Below are 23,544 nucleotides of genomic sequence, written 5' to 3'. Positions count from 1 at the left end.
TATAATAATAACATATACAAGAAGAATGCAACAGTGTTGAAACAAGGCATCTGTATAAGTAAGCTAGAATGATAAACTGTTTATTTTTTGGTAACTACAGTGCCCCAAGAGATATGAGACCAAAAAAACCCACAACTCCTACATAAAATCTTCATTCAAGGCAAAGGAGTCCTCTGGAAATCTACCTCAGCATAGGCTTTAATTTCAAGACTAAACTCATGTCAGGTTCAGTGAAAAAACTTCCCACTAAATTATGTGTAGACACTTGCTTACAGATAGCCACAAGTTAAGGAAAGTTTGGGGAAACCCTGTGAAGCTCAGCTTTCCACACTCACAGCAAGACCAATTATTCTCCAGGGTGGAAAGAGCAGTGATCCTGAGACAAACTAAAGTTCAATTAAACTTTAAACAGGAAAATTAGGAGAGTGTGCTTTCTACAAGAGTATTTCAGGACTGTGGAACCCTATTCAGAAATTCTTTGTGGAGAAACATCTGCATCTCCTCAGACAAAAAATGCCAGACAATGACAGATGTGAATATGTTTGTGTTTTCAGATGAGTGGGAGGCTTGCCTAGAGATGGCATACAAAAAGTAGTTGGTCATGGGGAGAAGGACGGGAAGGAAAATCAATACACAGGGAGTCAAGAGGAGCCCAGGAATTCCACAGATAATGCAATGTGTTGAAGTAAATCAGGATTCAGGTTCTCATGCTTGCCTGAACCAACCTCTTGAGCTGTATGAAAAGAGTGAAAAAATTAAACTGCTCTTTTAAGACTATATCAATTAATGCTTGCTGGGAATGTCTGGTATAGGGAAAGAAAAAATGCTTGCTTGCAGGAATACTGAGTAATGAGGCTTACCCTGCTTCATTATTTGTGTTTCATGATTATTGCTAACATAGGAGAAATAAGAACATTTGGAAAACAGTGCTCAAAGATGCATAGTTTCATATCTGCTGTGGAATGACCATTTATTTATGAATATGATAGGAGATCATATCTGATATAAATTCCCAGAGGTGCTCAGATGCCATCTCATGTTCAGGATGCAACCTTGTATTTCTGCAGATATGGACCTCCCAGTGTTCCAGCAAAGCAAACACTAACTAATCTCATTTTGAAAAAGGAGTTCCCTGCATTGTGTTCCTATCATTTGGAATCACATCAGTATGATTATCTACTGAGAAGGGAAATCTAATTTAAGTATTGTTTCTAAAGGGGCACTACTTCTATGACATCAGATTTTATGGGGCCAAAGAAGTTTAAAACAATAATTAAAAAAAAACTTACTGTTTGTTATTTCTGTTTGAAAAAATATCAGTTAAATTCTCAGTAAAATAAAATTCAGAAGGTTTGAGTGCCAAAATATCTCTCTTGCTCAAGAATGGGATTAAAAGATGAAAATTATGCTACTGAGTGATCTTGGGTCTTTATTACAAATTATATACTGAAAGATGGAAACATTTGTTATAAGTTGTTAGCTATAAACCACACAGACAGTCTTGATCAGCAGAATTCTTTATAGCTGAAAAAGAAAATTAATTCTGCAAACTATGTGGCAAACTGGGTTGTCAGCTACAGTAAATCTAGACTAATCCCTCCATGAAAACTCTTGAAACTACCTTACATTTTCAGTACTTCTCTATAACAGTACAGGTTCTGTGCTGATGCTCCATCGTGAATACAAATTAAAGTGTCCTAAAAATTAAATTATGACATTATTAATTTTCACACCAATATTCATAGAAACACAAAGATTCATATTTCATTAAGTCTGGGGGAAGAGGAAAGAATGCAATTTACAGTGTTGTATGGTAGGGTTTTTTTTTTGCATTAGTAAGAAATTCCTTATGATATTAAATTTCACACTATTAGAATGAACTATGCAACATATTCCCTTGTACTGCTAGTAAGAACTTTTACAAAATCTTGCATATCTTCAGTTAGAAAGGAGCTGCTTTGTCTTTTCTCACTTTTTAACCCTCTGACAGGGTGGTTCCTCCAGAAATTAAAAACAAATAAACAAAAAAGTGGCAAGTTGAAAGGTGGAAGGAAAGGTAGACAATTGGCAAGAAAAAAAATCAGACCTACAGCTTTTCCAGGACAAATTTAAATAGGATTAGGAACCATTTTACAAAGACAAAACAATGCTGTCTTTTAAACTGATGCAAGAGATCAGCTCATCCCCAAACCCATACTGATACTGGGGGCTGTCCTAACCCAGATACAGCACCTTGCACTTGGACTTAATTTTCATGAGGTCCTCATGGGCTCACTTCTCAAGTTTGTACAGCCTTCCCTGGATGTATCTCATTTCTCTGGTTTGTCAATTGCACCCCTCTGTGTTGTGCCATCTGCAACTTGCTGAGGGCGCACTTGATCTTACATTGGTTAAGGTGTTCAAGAGCACTGATCTCAAGACAGAGGCCTGAAAGACCAGGCTACATCAACAGTCTTATGTCCAGGTGAATGCTGGGTATAAATTATGTCCCTCGGGGGGACATAATTTAATGAATGCTTCATTAAAAAATAAAACAGGTTTTTAATTAACCTTGGCACCTGACCCAGACCTCAGTAAAATCAGTGGGGTTTCCTACTCTACTCATCACACTCCAGGAGCAGTTCAGTTGTCTAAGCATGTAAACTTAAAGTGATATTTCAAACCTTTGGTGTGTCAGACATTCACATAGGACCAGCAGATGTGATAGGACCAAGAGACACCCTTAATCTTCTACAGATGGGAGCCAGGTAAGAGACCTGCAGCATCTAATCTGGCTAAAATACCTATGGTAACAGCATCAAAATCCCACTGCCACTGGCAGTCTGTGAGATACAGTTTGCTGTGTTGCCATCCAGGAATTGGATATTCAATGCTTATGGAGAAAACCAAACCAAAGCAAAAACAAACATAAAACCTTTGTGCTTCTCTTGTGTAACTGCCTTTGACAGTTTGCAATTTAAGTTCTTTGCTAGCCATGCATTTTCAAAGCCATATTGGGCAATGCTTTGTAAAATACGTGCACACAGTATCTGGTAAAATGCCTAATTTTATAAAGATTGTGCAAACTGCATGATCACATAGCATAAAGCATTTTGTTTTATAGATAAGCAAGTGTAAAAATAGTTTATTTTATGGAGATTTTAAAGATAGATTTTTGAAGAAGTTTGGGAGAAAGTTGTTTTCAGTAAATGCCATGATTGCAAATTCCATTTGAGCAAAGAAGCATCAAATTCAACTAATCCTTAAGTGAGGGTTGTTCAAAGTTTAGAGAGGAAATTAAACAGAGCTACAGTTGGAAGATGAGGCCACAATGGCTTCTTCTCACATCAAGAACTTAGGTTTGGATTCCTGCCATCTCCCTCTCTGACTGTTTTCCTCTGATTTCAGCAATGCGTGAAACAAACAAAATAAATAAATAAATAAATCCCCAGATCTTCCAAAGTTCATTCAAATTGTGGATTTTATTTGACATAGACTAAAATCTAAGAATATTGACAGTGGAATCTTAATATTAGTTGGAAATATCCAAGTTTCCTTTGTTCTGACTCATGAAGGAATTGCTTTCCTGACAATGAGACTCCTGAGAGTGGCCCTCTGATGTTTTTATTCTGACTTAGGGAACCAAGAGTATTGCTCAAGATTACGTGTGACTCCTGGTGGCTGAAATAAAAACCTCATTCAGTTTAAATTGACTGAGAATGGACAGTTTTCCATTTATTTCTCCCAAACACACCTAAATTATATTATTTGAAATGATGTTTTAATATAAGGCAAAGAAAAGATGCACATAAAATTTACAATACTCTTGTTTTAGACATGGTTCTCCTCAAAAGACAGCATAAAATAATAAATATATAGCTGAAAATGAATAGATTTTTGCAATATTTGTATGGAAAGTCAAGGTTATATTAAAGTGGAAAAAAAGACACCGAGTTGGAATTTTAAGAGTTTAACATTATAGCCAAGATCAAAAATATATTCAGGATCCTTTACAGTATCTATATTTTAATCTTACCTAGTGTTTTTTTATGCAGAAGTATCTGTATTATCACCAAAAAGTAGATAGAATTCTCATGGTCCTGTAGAAATGAAGGAAATCCATTGTTTTTCTGGTCTTTCCCTTTGTGATCATTCCTTACTCGGGTGGGATGTCATGCTGCTCCTTAGGTTTGCACGTGAGACCATGGACACATGCTTCTGAGCTGAAATAGGGCTCCTGGGCCACAGGCAGGTAATGAGGAGGTCCCTGCTGAAGCCAGTGAGGGCCATTAGGACCTTCTTACTGCAGTGAGAAGCAGCCCATCCTTACTGTCTCCAGATCCTGCACCTCACAAAGAGGCAGCAGGTGTAACTCAGTGGGTCTGCGGCACAGAGAGCCAAGGGCCATCACCCCCACCTATTATTTCTCCTAGGAGCAGTTACAGACCTGCTCTTGACACAGATGAGAGCTCTTCCACACGTGGGGCATGGCTCTGCTTCATAAGGCAGGTAAGGAAACAAGGGCATAAAGGGGAAGAAAGATGGGTGAAATGTAAAGTTCTGTGCAATGAAGAACACTTTCACACCATCTCCTGCTTTAAGAATTAATGTGAATTGCCCAGTACCTATTTTTTTTTGCTCCCTCTCCTGCCTGAGGTTCCTTAAAGCCAGCAGTGGGAGCTCTGAACATTGAAGGGAATCCAATTAACTCATTTTTGTCACTTAAATTTACAATATAAGTGATATCACTGTTTATAATGTATGCATTTACAGATATATCTGTTTAACTTTCTATCTCATTGATGTCTTTGAAAAACTGTACTGAATTGCTTCTTTTTGGAGTTTGGTTTTATGATGTTTATTTGTAGGGGTTTTTTCCCCCCAATTGTTTGTCTTTCTTATTTCTGGTATGGAAATATATTGGATCATAAATGCATTAGCATTGACGAGTCTTTCTGTCCTTGAGTGCTAAAATCTAGTAAGATTCTGATTACAAGATATTTCTAAGTTAGTCAGGAACTGGGGGAGAACAATGATAATCAGCTACCATTACAAAAAAATTGCTGCCTTGTGACCTCTTGTTATAAGAATATAACCACATAACTTGCCCCGTTTTTATGACTGACCTTTTTCATGTTTATACATGTTTCAATTAATTGGACATTACAATTTTGGAAAATTTCTATATGTCTTACTGGGTTTTTATGACAAGTTCCTGGTTTAATTAAATTAGGATGGCAGTATTTGGCATGTTTTATTTGCTTTGCAATGGTTAATTAGTTTGATAGAGAAATAACGTCTGCAAGAAAAGTATCTGTGTGAAAGATAGTTATGCTTCTCTATGTTCTATTATTGTGTCAATGTGATTTTTGAGAGGAAGCCTGCTATTAATTCTCATCTTTCAGTATGGGACAGATTGAGATTCATCTGTGTTCAAAAATCTTTAGTCTATTTCAACATTGGCAGGCAGCCATTCTGAGATTAATTCCTGGTGACATGGTACTGCTTTTTAGAACACACAGGATCAGTTCTGAAATGAACAGGGAACAATGAAATCATTAAATTTTTAAGCTTTGCATGTTACTAATCATGGTTATGGGCCACATGCTTGGGAAATAACCAGTATTTTTTGGTTTTGTTTTTTTTTTACCAAAGTGGTACCAACATAATTCACTTGTATGCAAAATGAAGGGGTAAAAAGGCTTGAAATAGACTAGGAACAAGTCACAGGTGCAGTCTGTCACATACATACACAGCTGTATATCTCTTTGGTTGCTTCATATGTGGATATAAAGTTTGATTTTATAAAGACATCACAATGATCATCCTTTGGCCTTAATCTGGGCATTTCCAGAGCTGTCAGAGTGAGCCAATGTAATTCTAACTAAGGACAAATTCATCTCAGTGGGAACTGTAGCAAGAGTATGCACCACAGATAAAGAACATGAGACTATATGACACATATTGCTAAATGGAATTTTATGTGACTTTTACAGTTTTTAAGTACTATCAAATGAAAAAAAAATGTTCATATGAATGTTCAAGGAAAATTAATAACAAAGACTGAAGGCATCATGCAGTGAACTGAGAGTTACTAGCCAAATCAAAGTCAGCCCATACAATTTTTTCTAGAGGCAAAAGTACCTATTGCTAGCTAAAAATATTAGTTAAATACTGCTAGAAAAATACATTGCTAATTAATTGCACACAATGAAACTTTATACTTGGAAATTGATAGCATAACTCATCTGATTTAGGTATGGTTAAGATTAAAGAATACCACTTCATGTGATTAGTAATGAAATAAATATCTAAATAAATAAATTCTCTATTGAGTTGCCAAGTCTTAGTTAAATTTCATCTGCACTGAGAAATAATTTATCATCAGCTATTCTCTGTATCAAAGGACACCTCTGTGTTCAAAACTGAATTAATTACTGAAGTCACTAACAGCAAGAACTTGTATTTCTTCACATTTCTTCATCAGTGAGCGTGGGCATTTATTTCTCTTCTCAATGGTCTGGCATTCAAACAAAAGTTTAAGCTGCAAACTTTTTTGCACTCTGCTAAATGCATTGTTTTCACCAGATAGAAGGTTCTGCTATATACCTCAGCCCCCAAAAAAATCACTCTTTCCCATCTCAGTTTTTTTCTGTTGAGACATATATGGTTGTATGTTGTGGCTGATGTATTTTGTAACTGACATTCATATAGATTTAGTAGGCAAGAGGGACTAGGTCATTGGTAAACCCTGTCTTATTCATACATGAATTTACTGACCATAGAGGCCATTCAGCATATAAATATAGAATTGCTGCAGCACTGATTTCTCTAAAATGCACAGAACCCTCCCCCTTTTGAGCTTAAGTAGCCATCTGAGGCCACACAGGAACAGCCATAGTGTGGCTAAGTCTCTCATTTTTCCAGCCTTGAAGAGTCAGTCTGTGCTAAATGGCTGATGCCTTTGTCTCACCGTGATGGATTAAACAGACCCACAATTCTGGGAGCCCATGGAGGGTGCTTTAGTAGGCTAAACCCCTCACATTCTCACCCATGCCATAGGCAGCTTGACAGAAAGCTGGAAGCACAAAGATTTAGGTGCACCTTCAGGATGTGAACTTATTATCTGTCTCAGGAGAGAAATGCAGTAAGAATATAATACTTCCTAGAACAGCACCAGGTCAGCCAGCTTGGCCTTGGCTGTTATGGTGAAATCTTAACTGCAGTGAGTGCAGAAGGAATGCTTTCAAAAATAAACCAATAATAGACACTGGGCTCAGTACAGGAGCTGATCCTGGTTTCCTCACCTCAAGAGATCTTTTTCCTTTGCATGTAATTGCATACAGCAGATTGTACAGCCAAATTGCAGCTCCCCCCCTTCCTCTAATACTGATCTCTGGTATAAGAAAAGGATAAATATTGTTTTTCAAGAGGGTGGCTTGCCTCTTTCATACAGTCCATCACTGTCCTTTCCAAAATCTTTCATCATATGATCTAACAACTGCCTGAAAATAGACCTGTCTACTCCTGTGTGTCAGACACCATATCAAGACAGACAGAGACTTTTAAGAGAAGAAAAGAAAAAATACTGAAGAAAAGGAATGCTACAGACCTAGATGACTCAGATGAATTCAGTCAGCCCATTAAGTTCTTGTCAAATCTCTTCAGGGAAGAGATTAACCTCATCAGAAGTCACAGCTGAAGAGTCAGTTACTATCACTTGCTTTAGAGAATCAAGCAAAGGGATTAGAGAGGACTGTACATATTGTCCTCCCAGATCCAGTTAATAACCCATCTACTGTACTTCCCAGATATTCAGAGGCAAACCCCCCCCCATAATGCTGGTAATTTTTGAATGAAACATTCATAAGAACTTTCTTCTTTTAAAATTAATTTTTTTCCAGAAAAGGAATCTTCCCAAAGAGATGCAACAGAAGTGAAATTACAAACACTCTTTTTCAGGAGATCTGTAGAAGCATCATACAGAAATAAAAAGGTGCAGTAGGTGGTAAGGAAATATTACTTGAAATGATGAGAGAAGATTTAGACTTCTAAAGTTTTCTTCTTGAACAAGACTTTAGGGCAGCCAGCTGTTGTTATATAATTTCTTATGCCTGTTTTTAATTTGCCTGGATTTAATTGTTATACTGAACACTACAAATCATTCAGTTTCATCCAGAAAACCTGTATTACATCCAAAGGAATTCAAAGTAATTTTATTACTTGATGGACTCAGCTTCACATCAGCAGCAGAGATGAGATCAGTGTTGGACCAAAGTCCTAAGAGGCAGAGAGTGAACAGGTGAGGTATAGTGAATCTACCCAGGTGTCTTCACCAAGACTTACCATATAAACAAACCCTCCATAACCCTAAACCCAGTGATCAGTAATCACTTACAGTAGTCAGCTGCGTGAAAATTAAAATTCTGTGTAACCTATTAACACATGGGACTGTGATGTTAATTGTCTCATCTTTGACAACAGCTAGCATTTCATTTTGCAGGAGGGAAAAAAAACCCTTTAAATTTTCAACAGACATATGCAGACTTCTCTGGAGCTAAAGGTGGAGAAGCAAATAATTGTTAAGCTTTAGAGAATTATTTAATTCTTTAATTGCCAACTTTAAATAGAGTCCCAACATCTTGAGTCCTATATGAGTGACCACAAAGAGAGGTGATGAAACCTTTTAAAAGCAAAGGAACTGTTCCGACAGCCCTCCCTTTCCACCCTCCCCTTTCTGCCATAGAAATACTCAGTCAAACACAACCACATAAAACATAAAAAATTGGTTTTAAATAAAATCCTTTCAAATGACATGAAATCTGAAATTCCCTAATGGCAAGTGCCATCACTGTTGATGTTTGGTGTTTAGCTGCATTGCTACTCCCATGCTGCTAAGGCATGTCATCTCATTTCCAAGTTTAAAGTTTTGTAACTTTGACTTCCAGCAACAGTATTTTGTCATATCTTTATCATCAGTCTTGAAAAGTCCTCCAACAGAAAACAGGTCATCTTTTATCCTCCTTTCTTATGAATGGAAAACCTATGCTAATCTGAATTTAAATAATGTTGTGAGCATCCTTTGAATACTCATTGTATTTTAATATTCTTCCATACTGAGCAATAGACCAGGACATAATGTTGCATAGAAAGGCAAGATCATTTCCCTCCGCACATTCAAATTTACACTTAATTTAATCCCAAGTATGAATAAACATTCTTGCTGTCAACCATATAAAAATATTTTCTCAAAATCTTTCTTTTTACTTACTTCTAAAATATGTTTGTCACTATTAAAAAAATTACTCTCTATTTCATAATTCCTTTTTTAAATTCAGAATATACTACCAAAACATCTTTTGTTGTTATTGTGTAAAAAGACTTTTTTTGTTACAGTTATTTCCCTATCAAGCACAATGATGAATTTTCAGCCATTAATAGTCCTTTACAACCCTCTATATATTGAATTTTTGTAACTTTTTTCTAAAAATTACAATATATGATCCAACTATAGGAAATGTATGTACATCCATGGAAATATAGACAGCAATATAGGAATGCCACACTGTACATTTCCTCGTGTATATTTTAAAATGTCATTTTAGGATATAGAGATTAAAGAAATAGAATGTTTTCTTATCATTATGAAGATTCTTTCTGGAACAAATACTTCCGTTTCAAAGACTACAAGATGATATGATTCCACTATCTGTCCAAGTCAGAGAATAGCAAGAGATTACCTTTAAATCCACTACCCCCTTCATTCTTGCAGGATTAGCTGAGAGATGATGTAAATGCAGCCTTTCTTTCTGAAATCCTTGGGACTTTTTGAAAGTCAAAGTTGTCCAGAGAAAACACCTTCCATAATTACATATTTATGGATATTTTCACATATATGCAGGTAAAAATAACAGAATAAATATATCTGGAGAGTGATATTTATCTTCCCTAATTTAGTATTCTAAACATTAGCCACCTTATCTAAATTGGCTGGTTAGGGTATACCACCCAAAAGACAGGCCTACACCCAACTTATTAATTCACACCATCACCTTCTATTACCATTACCTCCTAGAAGCTTTGGTTCTCAACATGCCCAAAGGAGATGAGGAGTTTCCACATCACTCTCTGAGGATGGAAGAGTGAGTGAAAGTAGGGCATTACCTGGTGAGTTCTGCGAACAGCTGTTCCCACTGCAAGGGTCACCAGTTGGCAGCTGTTCCCCAGCTGTTGGACACACTCTGTCACCAATTTGCTGATAATCCTCCTTTTCACAGTTCAGATGAACCAGTTTGGATTTTTGGGATAAACTATTTAAAAGGTCTAATCCTATTTTGAGTGAAACACATTAGGGATCCCCAAGGTTGAGGAAAATAAGCCGGTTTAATTTAGATGGTTTAAAAAAATAAATCCTGGGTAACTCAGAACATTTTGACCAGAAAGGGGTGCAAGGCAGCACAGTTAAGTGATCATTCAGTGTTATAAACCCATTTTAGTCGCAAATTAGACAGAATAAAGACTGAAGTAACATCGGTAATGCACCTCACAGCTGAGCTGGGAACTCCTCATCTCTCTAGTCTTATGGAGGTCAAGCATTTATTGGAGCACTCAGGCACAGAGCTGACACTTGCAGCAGTTCAGGGTTTATTTGCAATTAACCATGATGAACTCTTCCTCCTTGCTGTAAATCTGTGGCCTTTACAAACCTCATGAGAATCAAGGAAGTCTGGCATCATGTGACTTTGTAGCTCTCCTCTGGAGTCCCCAGTGTCTCCTATGTTTCAAGTGCCAATCAAGGTATTCCCAACCCCTCCCTCACACATGGGCCCTCACCCTTCAGATTAGACACTCTCCTCCACATGTGGCACCAGTAAGGTCTTCCTTTCCTCCTCCAGGGTCCTCCACAAAAATACAATTCACTAAGAGCAAGAATTAAAGTTGTTTACATGAAAATGCTAAAAAAAACCTAGCTGCAAGCACAATATAAGCCTCTGTAATTAATTATATTTTATTGGGAAAAAAAAAAAAAAACCAAACAAAACCATTCCTCTTTAATCCAGGCAGGATCTTTTTCCTTTTTATTTTATCTTTGTGTGTGTAGTACTTCTCGTAAATGGTTTGTATGTGGTTTGCATTTAAATATTATGTAGACATCAACAAACTTATCAGAAATATCTCTGGAAGAATATTGTAAATTATGAAAGGAATTTAACCACTTTTAAGTTTTAAATTAACACTCATTTAAACTATAGTATTTTAATGGTGTTATACCACAAAAGCCTTTTGCTTCATAGAGTTCAGGAAAGACAAGACTGTATTTTCCTCATTTATTATACATAATTATGAACAGGTTAAATATATAACTCTAAAACTGGATGAGAGGAGTCTCAGCATCCTAAAAACAATCTTTTTTAGTAAAATGTTTAAAAAAAGGTAATCTCTGAAGCACCTCTTATTTTGGTCCAAAGTCATATAAGCATTTTGGTATCAATTGTGAAACTGACAATAAACTCTGAAAACCTTTGCCTCATTTCAGGTCTCTCTGTGTTTGTCATGCAGGCCAACAGTTCCAATGGACACATCTATTCTACCAAACCAGGTATTCACGCAGGACATGGGAGCTCTGATGATCCACCCTGCTGGTCCTTAGACCCGTCCTCCTATGGGTGCTCTGCTTAGCCTTCTCACAGACCATTTATATTTATTGTTCTGGAAATACATCATGGGGACAGAGCCCAAAAGCCACCAGAGAAGAAGCAAAATAAGGAACCAGAGTTTGACTCTGTATGGAGCAGCAGGGATTTCCCCCAGATGCACCCATGTTGCACAGGATCTTATGCAGTACTACCCCTCAGTTTCATGGTTTAGGTATATCCCTGCTATGTATTCTTAATTACACCAGAAACTTTGAACTTAGGGAAAACAAAACGAAACAAAACAAAACAACACAACTGCAAAAAAATAGTCTAACTAGAGGGAAATCCCAGAAAGAAATTAAAAATAGTTGCAAGACAACTCAGTATAGAGGAGGCTAGCTGTCAGCAAAATGCACACAAGTTTGCCTTCACCTATCAGCTTCTTATTTTTCTGGTGCTGATTTGTTTCTCAGCATAAATGTGGGCATTGAAAATGTGCCTGAAAACACTGGTAAGAATGAAGATATCTACAAACTCCTCCCCAGTATACAGGAAGCAAAGTTGTATAGGGAAACCATGTATCAGGGACAAGCCTCGATGTCTTCTCACACTCCCTCCTTCCACTCCAGTGGCTTCTAAACTCTCCCACAGCAACTCCTGCTTTAGGTTTCCTTCCAGCAGGATGGTTCAAACCTGGGGGGAGGCACACACACTTTTCCTCACTGATCTTACATTACGTACCCAGATTATTCCCAGCTGGAACTTTGTGTTTCCTCATATTACAATGAACAGAGATTTCTACTTCTTCTGGGAAGTAGAAAACCTTTGTTTTGTTCTGTTTTCTGTACAATAAGGGAAGGTCTTGTCTACACTGCCTCTGAGCAGAAGCTTCAGGCCCACGGAGGATCGTAGATCTCTAATGATCCTTTTCAGGGAGCAAACATATTTAGCTCTTCAGTGTTCTTTTCTTTACTGGCAACAGAGGTAATGTAACTTATACCAAACTGGGGTAAATGCAATTCCATTCGTGTTCTGATTCCATTCACTGGGAAAATTCATATCTGTGCAACAGATCACACACATTTTAAATTAGGTTTTCTAAAATTCCAAAGTGTTATGGGGTTGTTTGGGAATTTGGGGGTTTGTTTCTTTGGGTTTTTTTAATATATAGTGCAGGGTTCTAAATCTTGATGCTTGATGTAGCCTGTAATCATTTATTGTAATCAAGCTGTCAAATGTTTTCCTACAAGCTGTGGTAATTTGGGAAATCTTTCGATGCACCATTTGTGGTCTCCAGCTGATATGATGCTATTAAATTGACATATTATGAAAGTACAGTGTTTGGATGTGACTTTTGATGCTGGGGTAGATATTTTCCCATTCCACATCAGGGCAGCCCACATGGATTTTTGTGCCTTGGCACTGAGCTGTAGGGTCCTGACTTCACAGAAGGGTGTCATATGTGAGCTAAGCACTTGGGGAGAACACGTCTCAGAGTGCACAGCCAGAAGCAGTGCTAGCACTGGCTCAGGCTCCAGAGATTTACAGCATATGGGGTCCCATAAAATGGAATGCTAAAAGAACTCTCTGGGGAGCATCCAGTCAGGGAGGCAGCTCTCATGAAGGTCTCTGCCTGGCACAAGCCAGAATCAAACTGTGCATACTAATGTCAACAGAATTTGTGGGTGTTTTTTTTTGATTTTTTGATTTTTTTTTATTGCAGTTGGTTTTGGATTTTGGTTTTGTTTTCTTTGTTTTTGTTTTTTTGGTTTTTTTTAATTCTATCATGCTTTATTAACACAATGCCCAAATAATTCTTTTTATTATATTAAAGTTATTGAAAATAAGAAAAGGCCCTCCAGCAAAGAGAGGACTGAGAGTAACTTGGCAGAGATATAAACAGCAGGGCAGGACACAAGCTATTTAAACTAACTGTAACAAGGGTACAGCTAACTGAGACGCACCTTGGTGGGGGCTTTTGCACAGATATGATAGGGATAAAATGTATGGCAAAGATGTATTTCAGATGATGAAGAATTTTAAAAGGGACAATAGGAGCTATGGCCCTGCAATGACCTGGGTTCCTCATCATGTTTCTACATAAACCAACAGGGAACAGCTTAGTTATACTGCTGCATAGTTAATTGTGCTTTTGACCCCTTTGAAGAAAGAAAGCAGAGTAATGTAGAGATAAAATCAGGGATTCTTTTGTAGGGATTTACCAACTAATCATTTCACTGGTGCTAGTTCTTCCTGTGTGGTATAGCACATATACTTCCCATTGCCTGGAGCAACTAGTTGGCTGGGAAAGACAAAACAGAATTACTTCTCTGAAACAAGCTATTTCCCTTTACATTTTGGAATAAATGTAAACTTCCAGTTGTTCTATAAAGTGGCTGGAAGGTATGGAAGAAAAACAAATCTTTACCTTTTTCCTTTTTTCCCTGCTTCCAAAATATCTCAACCACGTGTGTTTCTACCAGGTCTACAGAACCCATTGGAGGTTAGTAAGAAAAGATTCTCACAAGCATGTCTGGCCCTTCTCCACAGTGCACAGACAGAATGAGGAGAGTTCACCCATCCATGCAGTGCTTGAGTAAAAGTGTGCAGGATAAACTGTCCTGTTGAGACACCAGAGAAAAGAGGTCACCAAACTAGTGTAGCTAAATCATGTCCTTAAGAAAAGGTACCTCAGTATGCAGTTTAGCAGAGCCTTCAAATACTCCACCTAGAAAACAGGGCTGTTCCAAAACCTTCTAACACATAAACTGGCAGAATTTGGTCCACTGCCAGGAGCAAAAGTGTTTTCAAACTATACTATGCCAAAAAGATATTTCTGGAGACAGTTTTCATTCACATAATACTTGTGAACTGTAATGTAATGTTACTTATATGTTCAAAGGTTGCATGTTTTACCAGCAGCAAACTAGAGAATTCTGCAATATCTTTTTGGTTGTTAAATCCTGTAACTCCATATTTACCAAGCACAATACTCATTTTTAAACATTATTTGCTTATTTAAGACCAGCTGCTTCCTAACCCAGAATGCCATTTGAACAAGTAATCCTAGCTCTCTGACAGCCTTACTATTTGCCCTTTCAGTAAACTTTTTTTTCCCGTCTGGTACGTGAGCACTTGCATTCTCATCTGCAGTTTGGTTCAGCTCCCAGTTCCTCAGAAGGCTACTGCTTTGCTGTGAGGGTGTGATTGTAAAAAAACTCTAGTTTTTATTAGCAGTAGTGGTCCTATTCACACCCCCAATCAACCCTGAAATTGATATTCTTCATCTGATCTGCATAGGTCATCTGGCAGGTCACTGCCCCTGTTACACTACACCAGTGTTTTTCCACTAAGCCAGTTAACAAGGTTAACTAGAAACGTGACAGACAGAAGAGAGAAGCTGGACACATGGCACAGATTATTTGGCTTAGAAACTAGCAGAGCTTTCTCTGTGGCAAGAACATATGAATAAATGATTTTTGACTCAGCCAAAATAATTTTAGTTTCTTTTTTTTTCTGAATGTCAAAATTCTTGAGACACCAAATCACGTCATTCTCTACCCGCTCAACTACAGCATACTCATCTTGAAATAAACTGTTTGCCTTAAAGCAAAAAAAAAAACCAAAAAAACCAAAAAAAAAACCAAAAAAAAACCCAAAAAAAACAAAAAAAAAAAAAACCAGAAAAAGCAGAAAAGCTATTTCTCTCCCTGGCAAGACTTAAGAGAAGAGTTTTATGAATTTAACTGCCAATATACCATCTGTCTCTGCTGCTCCTTTGAGCTTAGATCTTCTAATTGCGTCTAACAGATGACAAAACCCCTACATTCCTCTTGGGCACTGGAACATAATAACAATTAAAACATGAATAATAATAATAATTAAGCACACACAGTGCAGTAAGCCATCCAGCCTGAATAGGCTGCTTATTCTGCAGGAAGTCTGTGTGCATTTTGTCTTGGGAGATGATGTTAACAGCTGCTCCATCCTGGAACTGGGAGCACCAACCCTGGGAGGGCAACTTTGCACAGTAAGAGACCCACTGCAGCAAACTCTATGTTCTGCATCACTTAATGTTTTTTAGTTTCTTCTGACCAGAGGCAATTTTAGTAGGTTGGCCACCAAGCAGTGGGCTGAGCAAGCTGTGTTTTAGACATGAAACTCGTTAGCTACCCCTTTTTCCATCTGCTGTGGTTGGCACCTCAAAAGCCTAAGTGAAAAATCAGTTTGTTGCAGTTTTTAGCTGCGTTCCAGCAAATTTCCTGCAGCTCTGATAGTTTAAAGCAAAATTTTACTTCATATGCTTGGCAATGGCAGTATCAAACTTATGTAACAGATCTGGGAAAAATCTGCTGGGAAAAAATTGCAGTCTCTTCTCCCAGCTGTAACATGTGCTGAGGGAGCCTGGGTTATGAACTCAAATGTTCCCAAGGTGATCTTTGACTCTTGAAAACAATTGGTACACCATGTAAATAACAAGCCTTAGGCTTCTTTACCATATACCACCAGGTATGTGTTAACTCAGACTGAGGGCTGGTGCTCAGTCCAGCCCTGCTCCTCCTGTCCCTCCAACACAGCCAGTTTGGGCAGTGAGTGCAGCCAAGGGCTTCACTGTGTCCTGTGTTCAGCCCTGTGGCAGCAGACCTGGGTGCTTAAACTCCACTTTTGTCCTAACACTAGAGCAGAGAGCACTCACAGGCAATTTTTCTGAAGATCTCTCTGAACATTTAGAATTTAAAATTTAAAAAATTTTGAATTTCAGCTTTACCCTTTCAAGTTGTCCAGGAGCAACTCTCTTTGGGGGAAAGGTTAAAAAATTAATGGAAACTGTGAAATTGTGAGTAAGAATACTTGTAACTTGTGATTATCTTCAAGCTGTAATCTATCTGTTCGTAAATTCAGTCCCCCATTAATGTTTCCACTCTGGCCACAGATGCTCTGTGAAGATTTTAGTTGTTTTTTTCTTCCATAGTGGAACAGCGGCTGTGCCTTTAAAGTCCTTTTGACATTTTAGTACAGAACAGTGCTTTCAGCAAAATTATCCTCCCACATATGGAATTTTCTTTTCTCTTTTCTGTGAACTTTGAAGAATGACTGTGAAATGCTTATTTTCTGCAAAACCAAAAAACCTAATTTTTCTGTCTTTCCTGATCCCTGGTTCCAGTTCAGTCCTGGAGTAAGGTTTCCAGATTAAAAAAAAAAAAAAAATATATATATATATATAGATGTATATTCATTTAATTATCTCTTCCAATTGAGATTCAAGCAGCCATGAAGTTATAAAAAACTATTTAAAAATCTATACTTGTGGAGGAAATACTGTCAAATGCAATTCCAGAAGAGGCTCCAGGTTACTGACACCCAGAATTTCCATAGATGCTATTAAAACAATGAACATTCAGGTCTCATGGTCAAACGCATTTTCCTCATGTTTTTTTCTTTTTCATGCTAACTATAATCTAATAGCAGAATGAAGCTGAGATAAATGATGATTATCTGCTTTCAAAGACTACTCAGCAACTTCTGTCTAGTGCCTGAAGCCAATGGCTTCTAAGTGAGTTCAAAACACTAGAAAACACATTTTGTATGAGAATAATTCTTATAATCAAATATGTTGCAACAAAATGCAAATAAAAAAATCATTACTTGTTATCTTGAGACTTTTGACAGATGATAATTAGGGAAATGGATTAATTAAGACCCACGATTTTTATTGTAGATTTCTGCTTCAATAATCAAGTGAAATTTGTAGTATGAATAAAGATAAATATATAAACATATGATTTTCTTATAGCCTGCTTGACAACCCAAATTTCTGTTACCATAGTTATAAAGCATTGAGAGCCATATACTAAAATGCATTTCATTTAGTTTTAGGATTTGCCATGGATTTCTAATCTTCCATAGTTCTAATCTTAATTATTTCCCATAGCTACATTAAAATCAATTGGTAAGAAACTTTGCATTTAGAAGAAACATTGAATGTTTTCTGTTAAATGATCATAACACAATAACTCTTTATTTAACCAATTTTTCTGAAGCTTTACTTGCATGGTGATCTTGGGATGAGCTCTAAGAAGGTTTCTGCCAAATGCTGTAATAAAGAATTTGTCTTCAAGATAATTTTCTATTTACAGTTTTTAATGTCTCTCTTTTGTTTGGGCAAGAAAGTATATGCCTGCTTGAAGCCAATTATCAACTAAATATTCCACAAAAGGCTATGTAGAAATATTTTTATAAATATTTTCTTTGGAGATCACAAAAACATTATTAGTATGCACCTGTGTTAGAGTGCCTGGCAGCTCACTTTTGTGGAGTTGCAATAAATCATTGTATGTCTGGTATATCAACACTTGCTCTGTCCAGGTAAGTGAAGTGAGGTTCACTCAGATGAATGGTTTGGCTGGTGATATTCTCCATCTCACCCAGGCATGTCAGAAGTGGCTCCTGCATGGCAGTGATAAAGAATAAATATCTGGTAAAAACTAAGAGCAAAAAGCCCAAATGGCTTCTTCCAGAAGCAACCAGTGGCTGGTCCAGGCAAGTAATAAGAATTTATGATAACAGGCCAGGCATGCCAGTACCAGTGAGGACAATCATTTTGTCATGTTCTCCAAGCCCATGTGTTGACTGGAGAAAACAAGTCTTTCTGAAGAAGAGCCAGAGAAACAAAAGAAATTATTTACTCATTAATTAATGAGGAGTGCAAAGAAAGCATGGTAAGAATGTTGTTGAGAAGTTATTGTAATGGGAAACATAATAAGCTTTCTCTGGTTTTGGGAGTTAAAGACAGTCAGGAAGGAGCAAATGAGAACTTTATATTACAAAATGTGCCAGCAGTTGGCTCTGGAACAGACCTGTAACACCTTGGTCATACAAAGAGTTTAGCTAAACTAGGGGACCATCTTTGGCAGGATGTTCTCTAAGGGTTTGTAAGAGCAGAGCTCCTGCTAGCACCTATCAAATGTGTCTTGTTCTACTCAGCACAAAGGTCAGAGAGAACCATTGTAGGGCTAAATCAATCTTGGCCACTTAAAGACTAGTTTAGAGAAATTTATGGTGTTAAATGCTATACTGGAAAAAAAAATTGTTTTGGTTTATTGGGAGTTTTTTGGTTTGTTGTTTTAGTTTTGTTGGGGTTTTTTTAGAGGATTTTTTTATTTCTGGTGCTTTTTTGTTATGTGTAATATGTGGAAATTTTTATTGTGTTAGAGCTACCACATCTGTGATCTAACTTATACGTTGTAATAATGAAAATAGCCTTGTCTGTACAGTAGTGTATTTTTCTGTAAGTCACTTACTTCAGTTTATATTCTTCCAGAAACTGATGTGATGTCTCAAGCTGGTAAGAAACTATCTGAACCTTCACTTTCATTCTTTTTCCAACTGTTTCATTAACCAAAGCAGAATAAATACCCATATGGATTGCAGAAGTCCTCTAGGCTATTGGCCTACTGTTTTCATAATCTTATTTTTAAAGGTCAAAACATCCTGCAGTGTAACAGAGTTGAATGTGGGGAAAATGGCAGATCCTTAATATATCTAAAAGGCTGGAAGTATTGTACATTTTTCATCTGGGGAGAACAAGTTTTGAAAGCTAGCATCACGAGCAGATTTTCCACTGAGCCTTTAAGGCCAGGCACACAATGTGCTACACTCTCTGCCTCATTTCACTAGTCCTTCCCCAGTACAAACTGTCTGCAAAACAACCTTTGTCCTTTTTAGCAATGCTGGAGAAATCTCCCTCAGTCTGGAGCCTGCCACACTGGCGACATCCTGTGTCAGGATGTGACCTGCAGAGGGGCAGTGCTGTGCAGCACAGCTTTGGCAGCTGCCCCTGGCAGGCCATAGCTCAATGGCCTGTTGTCTCCCCAGCTGAATTTTATGAGAAGAGGAAAAGGCTCAGCAGGAGAAAACAGACAAATGAGAGGTCAAATATTTACAGCAGAGCTGTAAGACAAGAGGTCTGAAATCCCAAGGCAAGTGGTAACAGGGTGGCAGGGAAAACAAAACATGGGGTAAAGTACAAACACGCAATAATTCACTATAGATTGTCATGCAACACAATATCAAATATCATGATTTATAATGCCTATAATTTACAGGCCATACAAATTATAGTTCCCATCACTTTAGGTTTTTGCACACAGTTACAGAAATAGGCATTCAAACTTGTGGGACTCTAGGTTCCAGGCTATTATACAGGCTCTTGCCAAGTACTTGGTATAGGATTTCAAAAAGAAATCAATCAGTTATTGATAAGTTCTTTCTTCCAAATAAAAAACCCCATTAATTATGATTTGTATTTCTGTAAATATTTCTATGTAAGATACGTAAGAGATGAAATTAATATTTACTTTTAGTTTAGAAAATTTTAGTTTCAGAAAATTTTTAATTTGGAAATTTTTCAGGTTGATATGTGATGCATGAAAGCTGTAGTCATCATTTTTTTGTTGTTGCTGCTGCGAGACAAAATTTCTATGACATTTTTAAAGGCTACTAAAAAGAATAAAGCTACAAATTCTGTCTCCCAGAAGAGAAAACAAAAAAAAAAAATCTTATCATTTCATATTTGGGAAAAAAAAAGTACTCTGCTGGTTTCCAAACAAAGAAACAAAATTGAATTTATATCCAACAAATCAAAGATTAGATTGGTAAAAAAAAAATTGAAAAGTATTAAAACTACTGTACCACTGAAGATATATATTTTCAAAATCTATCAAAATAACTCTAATCTTTACAGTGATGATTACATCTTATGTCCTATAATCTACATCTAAACTTAGCAATCAAATTTGATAGTCACCTTTTGTGTAAAGGAAAATTTAGGAAAAGGTACTTCCAGACTGAGAAAGCTTCTCACTAAATAAAAGTCAGCTAGATGAGGATACCACACAAATCCAGCCCAATGGGCACCAACTGCAGAATAACTTTGGCTTTAATATTTACCTTGTCCAGGGAGATTGCTGGAATTCAGGTCCATGGTAAAGAACCTTAGTAAAGAAGTTTTTTGCCTCTAAAAACCAAAATTTAAGCTACCACTGGAATGCAGAAATAAGAAAACATCTCTTTTTAATTATGTATTTACTCCTAAAAAACTTGGGCACTCCATCAGCATGGAAAGATCTTGAATGGAAGGGGTACTCAGAGCTGGTGGGCCCTTCCATCAATTTAAGGGTGAATCTTCCTCAGGGAAGTGCTACCCAGGAAATTCTCCCCTCTCCTCTTCTCTGCAAATCAGAAGTATTGATGATGATTTGGGTCACCTCTATGAAAAGCAAACATGAACTTTCCTTACCACTGCAAGATTATTTATTGTATCTGCACACCGTGACTGACTCATCTGTATTCTGCACTCATTCTTGAAGTTGAAAGAAAAACCAAAGCGTAATCATTAGCAGTTCTGCTTCATTAGCAGCACTTGAGAAATTTAAGATGACCTATTAGACAAAAATAGCTCCTTATAAAGACCAGCAACAGACCTTCTTTTTAACAGTTCAGTCAGGGAATGAAACAGTTCAGTCAGGGATTCAGTTTTCAGATAACTCTGATATTCTAAATATTAAAAAAACAAAAAAGCAACTAATAAAAAACGGAGTCTGATAATGTCCTTCTTTAAGGCATGACATTTTCTCTGAAAGTCATACTTTGGGAACAATTTCATATGTTCCAAACAATTATGCAGTTGATTCAAATAGGTTAGACTCCACCCAGATCCCAACTCTCTTTTGGGGAAAAATATTTAAAAGCCCTTACATGAATTGCAAATTAATTTGTTAGGTTGATTTTATTATGTAGTTCTGATTTTTATAACATTTTTCAAATAGATTGTTTACCAATATGGAGTGGAAGATTATTAGAGAAACAAGACACTGCAAAAGAGGATCCAAATATGGATTATTTAAAAATAATTATGAGTATAATTTTCAAGCTTTCATAGTGCTTGGCTAAACTACCTGATACATACTAACAGATTCAGAGGAAAATAAAAAGTTTGTTTTTCAAAGAGATAAGTGTTGAAACACACCTATACACAACTTCCCCCCCAGCTAAAACCAGCACAGCAGTTTGCCTCCTCCCTATTCCATTGTCAACCTCTGCTTTTTACTGGCTGAAATGATTGCTTTGCAGAACTCATTATTTTGTAAGACAGCTTTAAAAGAAATATTATGTTCTCTATTTGCAGTTATGTCTGTACTAGCAAAGTAATTAAAGCAAGAGCTCAGATTTGAGTCCTCTGACTTGACCATCTATTGATAGAAGAGACTTGCCAGACTTTTAAATTAAACAAATATTACACTCCCAAAGAATTTACGTGCCAGGTTTGGGGATAAGCACATGCAAGGGATGGTTCCAAAAAATTATTTTGCCTGCCACCACTCTCTTTTGGAGGTTAACAAAGTTTAATTGTATGGTACAGACCATTGCACGCCAGCTGGCCTTGCTGCCAGAGACTGGGTTTCAGCCTGTTTAATTTATTGGTTAGACTAGCACACTTGTGAGGCAACATTGGTGAAAAGATTAATACTGTCATGTGAGTTCAAACTTTCCTGGCTGAAGATAAAAAAGGACACATAAGAATGCCTTTATTCAAAACCCACATTCTTTTCAATGGGTTGGTGACAGACTGAGTCTTCTCAAACCCTTACAAACAGTCTTACTGAAATTAAGGTATCTCTACTGTTTGCCTTAAGAGAAAAAAGTCTTTTAATCAGCAAGGAAATTTGAAAAGCTATAAAAAAAGAGATGTCCAAAAGATGTACAGTTCAAAGCTGTAACATTTTAACAAACTCTTAATTTTAACCCCAATGGGTGAATTAACAGAAGTCTTCCAAAAGTAAAAATTTCCTCTCACTTCTGTTCTTTACAGTGTGTCCTTGTTGCAGAGAGTGGTGGAGCTTACTTAGCACTGTGGGTCATGCAAGTTCATTTTGAAATTATAAGACAGAATCACTGAATCCATCAGGTTGGAAAAGACCTTTGAAATCATGGAGTCCAAACTGTGACCAAACACCACCATGTGTCAGCTAGACCATGGCACCAAGGGCCACATCCACAATTTCCTTAAGCACCCTTAGGGATGGTCACTCCACCATCTCCCTGGGCAGTCCATTCAAGTGTCTAATCACCTTCTCTGTGAAGAATTTCTTCCTAATTCCAAAGGAAGAAACCAAAAGCCTCCCCTGGTGCAGCTTAAGACTCTGTACTCTTGTTCTGTTGCTGGTTGCCTGGGAGAGGAGACCAGCCCCCTACATGTCTACAATATCCTTTCAGTTATTTGTGGAGAGTAATTAATAAAGAGACAGCAAATAAAAAAATAGGAATTGTATATTATTTGAAAAAAAAAAAAGATTACCAGCATCTTCATCTCTTACTTGACATGGTCTAACTACTGGTAAGCTTACTTCCTTGTCCCTCCTTGTATATACATTTGAGAGAAAAATTCCAAATAAAAATATCCTGATGCTTACTATACATATGTTACCCATACAAAGCTTACAGGTTGTGTGGATGACAGTAAAATTTGGCTTTGGAAAATAAAGTACTTTATTTCCAAAAAAATGTACATGAGAGGGTATAGTTTTCACTCAGCATTTAGGTTGTAATACAGCAAGTAATAATTTTGCCATTTGTTTTAAACTTGGTTATTTTTACAATTTTACTTTCATGGAAGGGTAATTTCTTACACAGGTAACGTAAAGACACAGAAGTGAAAATTGTTAGCTCTATAAACAAACTAAATAAGCCATAATTAGGTTTAAATTCTTCTCATACCCAAGGGATTTTGAAATAACACGTGCAAGACCTAAAGCGAGTAAGTAAAAATAAATAATTTAATAAGTCTTGCTTAACTTCCTCACAACATTTAACACCAAAAAGAATAATATGTCATGCTTAAACTGGCTGATTAATGATTGATACTTAACAT

This window comes from Molothrus aeneus, chromosome 2, assembly GCF_037042795.1.
Source record: "Molothrus aeneus isolate 106 chromosome 2, BPBGC_Maene_1.0, whole genome shotgun sequence".
Lineage (NCBI taxonomy): Eukaryota > Metazoa > Chordata > Aves > Passeriformes > Icteridae > Molothrus > Molothrus aeneus.
The sequence above is the reverse complement of the archived record's forward strand: the minus strand, read 5'-3'. Positions refer to the sequence as shown.